Genomic DNA, 6,652 nt, shown 5'->3' with positions numbered 1-6,652 from the left:
TATATATATATACATATATATAAATATATAAATAAGTGTTTTAACCTATCTCTTTATAAAATACATTGCAATCATTTGACAATTCATCGATTTTGAGAATAGGAACACATCAAGAAGTTGTCAGAAACATTCTTGGAGAATTCAATCAACCTTTGTGAAGAAATTTCAAGAACTCTCCAAGGTTTCAAGAAAGCAAGGAAAGTTGTAAGATCTACACAATTATAGGTGCTATCAGGTTTCATTAGATAATTGTTTTCATTTGTTACCTTAGCTGGGTAGGCAAGATTTAAGAGAGTGTGAGTGAAAACCTCTCTTGGTTTTTTTTTTTTTTTTTGTATTGAAGAGTATGTGAGGATATAAATTAAGAGAATTCTTTTGTATTCTTGACTCTGACTTCCCTTCAACTAAGGTTGTTGAAGGAAGACTGGATGTAAACTCAATTCAAGAATTGAACCAATATAAAATTTTGTGTATGTTTTGTTCTTGCTCTTTGCTTTTCATCTTGATTGTTGATAAACCATTGTGTAGTGATTTTAAGAACCAAGATTTTCAAGAATTTGTGAAAATTTTTCTAAATCCAATTCACTCCTCCTTGGATTGAGATATAAGGCTTTATTTTTAACACTGATCAAAGTTGTTGATTAGTTAAACTTCTTAAACAAGTTGCTTAAGAGATTAGGTAAAAGTGAATCAGTATAAACCTCTTGCGTGCATTCTTGCTATCTATACACTTTTATTTTTAAGTAGTTAATTTGTTTGCAACTGTATACTTCTACACATAATTTTTGAATTTGTTTTTCAGACTCTATTCATCTTTCTTTTAGAGTCACATCACACCAACCAATTTTAAGCATTTTAATTTTTTTTTTAAATTAACCTTTTGCTTCACATTATTCTGTGTTAGTTTGAATCTAATAGCATAACAATTTGATTGATTCTAATATTTGGAAGCTAAAGTTAACTTTATTAGTATTTCTATTTTTAATGGTATTATTAAGGACATGTTTTGTGGTTCACGATTTCCATGCTAACTCTAAAGTCTATAAGAAGGTTACAAGTAGATGAAATAAATGAAAGTCTGATCATATCAATTTTAAAATATTTCATATTTTCAAGGAAGAAGATACTGATATTTCAGCAAAGATACTGATATTATAGAGTGGGTCTTAGTATATTTTTTAGCAATAGATTTGACCTTTTAGAGTACATATTTTTATAATTTATTGCATGTATTTACCTAGTCCTCTTATGTATGCTTTTCTTTCTTCTTTTTCCTTTAACATGGTAGTTATGATTGGTGAATATTGGATCTGTCCATATTTTATACTAGTGTAAAGCATGTTATTTGATATAAAAAAAAAATCAACTTTAATTCTGGAGAACCTTCTTTTATTCTTCTTTTTCTTATTTTTCGTCGTACATACTCTAATTTGTTGCAACAATTTAAAACTACGGTAAAGAGAATAGAAATATCTTATAATTTATGGCCACAATTTAATACTAGAGTAAGTGAAGAGAATAAAATTGCATTTAAAGTTACGGCCATAATTTAAAACCATGAACAAAACATGCTGCTTCCAATATGTATTCTGTTCCGACACGCAAATATTCAGTAAGGGAATCAGGCAAGGCAGTGTCTGTTACTCTGAAAAAACAATGTTTCTTTACTTTAGTTGTTCAGTGGAAACTTTACATTCAGGACAATTAGTTCAATGAAGTGACCAAAAGCAGAACTTTAAGCAGATATTTCTACTAAATGTACACAGTGGATTTTGTTTTAATCACCCTTCGTGGCCTTTATAAGGGAGCCATTTTATGCACTAGGCAACACAGCTTCTTAGTCTTAGTAGCAAATACATAGCAACATTTCTTAATTCTAATGCTGATGGATAAAACGAGAGGTGCTAGATTTAGCAACATGCTCTATCTGGCTAAGCCTTATTTGTTATGTGTAGGGTTACAAATTGGAATGGCTGGAACATTCATTATTACTAAGGCTTGTCTGGATCATGGAATGAGTCGCTTTGTGTTAACTGTGTATCGCAATGCCATTGCTGCGTCTGTTGTTGCTCCTTTTGCGATTATCTTTGAAAGGTGCTACACCTTTTGTGTACATATATTAAAGTTACTACTAACGCATAAGCTCTTTACAAATTAATAAATGTGTTTTCAGCATTTATTTTCTGCTTTTATAATTGTCAACTATGTCTTTATAACTTTGTTTAGTTAATTATGTTGTATTTAATTTCTGCAGGAACGTAAGGCCGAAAATGACCATGTCTATCTTCATGCAGATACTGGCCCTTGCATTTATTGAGTATTCATGACTTATTCATTTGAAAACTCTTACTTTTTTTTTTTTAAAACAATACAAAAATTTATATTTTTATAATCATTTTATATTTGTATGTAAAAGTATGTTATGGTATATTTAATTTTTCAAAGAGGGAGAATTTTACGCACTCTAGTAAATTTTGTTTGTTTGACTATGTTTTGTGAAAATTCAGGATAGTGATTGACCAAGGCTTCACTTGTTTGGGGATGCAATACACTTCTGCTACGTTTGCATCTGCTATTATGAACGCTGTACCTTCAGTAACCTTTGTCATAGCAGTAATTCTCAGGTGACATTCATTTTTCAATTTATAAGACTTTTACATTATTATGTATCAATTCAATAGAAATTATGTTTGCGAGATTTTTAAGGAACTTTGAAAAAGTTTAAATTATTCTTTGTATATGACAAGTTCTGATTAGATCACTTATAAACGTTTGTTTCATTATTAGTGCTTAGATTGCTTGTCAATCTTTAGCAAATCCCATTAATACATGCCAGCTTTTTCTTTCACGTAATTCAAACACTAAATGCATGATTTTTCTTTCACTTTTTAAAGCATTATAACATTGCTTAGTTTATGGCACGTATACATAACATGCACAATACTAATATGGTCTTAAAACATTCTAAAAGTATAAAGTTTTGCACAATACCAATATTTTTCTGTATAAATAATAATTTCATAACATATTTTTACATTTACTTTGATACATAATATAAGAATAAAATTATAATAAAAATATAAAATTTATATTTTTTTTAAGAAAAAAGTAAAAGATAAATAAAGATAATATTAAATAAATAAAAAATTTTCAAATGTGTCAGATAATATTTTTCTAGGTACTCCTTGACAAAACGAGTATTCATAAAGACTTTGTTTACTACACTTGGTATTATTTCAGGTTAGAGAGTGTAAAGTTGAAGGAGCTACGCAGTCAAGCGAAAGTAATTGGAACCTTGGTAACCTTTGGTGGGGCTCTGTTGATGACACTTTACAAAGGTCCGAAAATCAATCTTATAAATAATCCAAACAGTTCCCAAAAAGATGAAAGTGAGTCCCCTCAGGATGACAAACACTGGTTCACAGGGACCCTATTTTTATGTATTGGTTGTTTGGCTTGGTCTTCCTTTTACATATTGCAGGTAATTAAATAACTATATATATTCATATATTTCTTTGGATAATAATCCTTAGATAATATTTTTTGACAATATTTAAACATCATCTACATATCATTATGTTATTGATCGAATGACACGTAAATGATGTTTAAATATTGTCAAAAAAAAAATTGTCTAAGTGTCATTATCCTATACGCTTATGTAATTTACAGTGACGTTATAGAATGTGATCAGTGAATATTCGTGGTGTGGTATGATGATGTAAAAGAAATGTAAATTGGTGCAGTCGATAACAGTGAAAAGGTACCCTGCGGAACTATCGCTGTCGTCGTTGATATGCTTGGCCGGTGCATTGCAAAGTGCTGTGGTTGCTCTGATTGCAGATCACAACCTTCGTTCTTGGGCTATTGGTTTCGACTTCACACTCTATGGCCCTCTTTATGCTGTAAGTCAAGTTCTATATACACAAGAGGATAGCTCGAGTAGAAGAATTATAGTTTTTATTTTTGGGTTAAATATGTTTTTAGTCCCTGTACTTTGGAGCGATTTTGGTTTTAGTCCCTCTTTCAAACTATGGTACAATTTAGTCCTTCAACTTTAGAAAACTTTGGTTTTAGTCCTTTTTACCAATTTTTTTTAACTTTATTTGTTGTTTCAAACACGTTTCTCAGTTAACATTGAAGCAAAAATGTGTCAAACAGTGTAAACAATCCAAATACTACAATGAAACGAGCTTGAAACAAAAAATAAAGTTAAAAAAATTTGATAAAAAGGACTAAAACCAGAGTTTTCTAAAGTTGAAGGACTAAAATGTACCATATTTTGAAAGAGGGACAAAACCAAAATCGCCCCAAAGTATAGGGACTAAAAACATATTTAACCCTTTATTTTATTTTTTTTATCATAATGGCTTCAAAAATAAAATTTTGATGACTTTACATGTAAATATTAATTTTTGAAAATGTAAAATGGTTAAAAGTGACAACTCCGCTTTTTTGGTAGTTGACAAAGAAATCGTGTAAAATTTTCATGATTTTGCTTATCTCATGATCAATAATTTTTTTTATTTGTTTATTTTCTTAATTTTTGGCAAAATTTGTCCAAAAGTAAAACAACAATAATTTAATTAAACCTTAGATTCTTTATTTTTATTTTTTAACCATGAAGATATTGGTTAGAGATGTATGTTTTATAACTAATTTGTTCTAGAAAACCTTATTAAGTTATTAAAATAAAATCTCCTCTCTTTAATTATGTCTTTGCTATTCTTAAACCTTTCAAAGCCCTTTTTAAGATATTCAATTTTAGTTTCACTTGACTAAAATCTAGTTGATTTTAATCATTTGTTAATATATTTGCAATGTAGTTAATTTTACAATGTAAGGAAAGAACTTTAAATCAATATTAAGTTATATAAATATCGTTTAATAATATGAATTTTCAATTCATTCACTTATTGTGAGATAAATAGAATCATTTAATTTCTTTTATTAAATAGTATTAAAGATGGTATTCTAAAAATGTAACTGTAAATTTTATTTTAATCTTAAAAGTTCAGATTATATACTTATAATAAAAATGCAGAGAACACTCTAGCTATAAACAAGAAGAGAGAGAGAGAGAAAAAAAAAAAAAAAGAGGTTATTTTTGTATTCATAGATATACATGTACTTATGAACTTGAATAAACGAGTTTCTGCATAAGCAGCTTTAAAAGAGAAACATTAAATAAAGAAAAATATTTTTTTTTCAGTCAAAATTAGTTTATATGTATTTGTTAATTTGGAAAAATATATTTATATAATATTCCAAATTTTTTATTTTTAACTTCTATAATTATATAAAAAATCATTTTAGTTTATATTTTATTTTTATTTTCTAAACCTATTTATGAAAAAAGAAATAATATATATAGATGTATGTATGTATTTTTTGTTAGTTTGGTAGACTTTTTTGTTGGAGTTCTAATAATTTATTTTAAAAGGAAAGCACGTTTAGTTTGTGTTAGATTCTGTTTCATAATAATCTTATTTCTTCTTTAATATTATATCTACAACATTTATGGGTGTACCTCTCCACGTGAAGGTAGGCTTTGATCCACCATTGTTGGTCGAATTTTGTTCCAAGTCATATACAGTTTCTTATCACATCTGACTTAGGAGCTTGATTTTGACGGCAAGAGTAGGTTATTAAAAGTTTCTGTGCTTTAATGGTCATAAAAATTCCCGTGAACTTTACAAAATAGACAAGGAAAAGAAAACAATTATCTTATTAAGATAGAAATTGTTTTTATTTAAAATATTTGATATTAAACATATTTCTAAAAATAAATTGAAGATTGATATTGAAATAAAACTTTGGTATATAGGTGAATGAAATAATTTGAGGAGAGGGTGTAATAAGGATCATAATTCCTAATCTTGTTTTCTCAAATTCAGGGAATAATGAGTTCAGGAATAGCATATTATGTACAAGGGCTGGTAATGAAAAGCAGAGGACCTGTGTTCATGACATCCTTTAATCCTCTATTAATGATCAACGTTGCTACTTTTGGATCCTTTCTTCTTGGAGAACAGATCTACGTTGGAAGGTCAATCCTTGTTTATTTGTTTCATCTCACTGTTCAATCTTTATATTCTAATATTTGTTGTCACTTTTATTAAATTAATCAATTGAGTTAATTTTCTGAATGATGGTTTTTGTTTGTGTTATATCAGTATCATTGGCGCCACAATTATCGTAGTGGGGCTTTACTCAGTGGTGTGGGGTAAAGCCAAAGACTATCCACTCCTCCAACAGCCAATAGCAACACCAACAAAGGACACAGAAGCACCAGACTCCCAATAAGCACATCAACTCATAAATAGTAGATTCTGGTTTTGTTTTCCATAATAAAACAAATAGTCCTTCTTAAAAGAATAAATTTTCAGCTCTTAAATGTTAAATTCTAGAGACTAAATGATTATATCTGAGAGTGTTTTCTTTTTTATTTTATTTTTTAATTTGAAGAATCAAAATCAAGTGTTAATCTTCTACTCCTTATTATTGTTAGTGTTCAAATCAATGAATATTGTGAGACTTATTCATGGAAAAAGTAAAATATGTACATATTTTTCTTTTCGTCACTAGTGAAAAACGTTGTTTAACGTTATACGGTAGACGTCAGTTAAGGACTAGCACGACGTATATTGAT

The 6,652-nt window shown here is 28.4% G+C and overlaps 1 pseudogene; it reads left to right on the top strand.

The window, feature by feature from the left end:
- Positions 1 to 1,930: 1,930 nt before the first annotated feature.
- LOC106763617 lies at positions 1,931 to 6,264 on the top strand (annotated as a pseudogene).
- The last annotated feature ends 388 nt before the right edge of the window (positions 6,265 to 6,652 follow it).

Source organism: Vigna radiata, chromosome 6 (genome assembly GCF_000741045.1).
Source record: "Vigna radiata var. radiata cultivar VC1973A chromosome 6, Vradiata_ver6, whole genome shotgun sequence".
Taxonomy (NCBI): Eukaryota; Viridiplantae; Streptophyta; class Magnoliopsida; order Fabales; family Fabaceae; genus Vigna; species Vigna radiata.
This window is presented reverse-complemented; position numbering and strand designations above follow the sequence as displayed.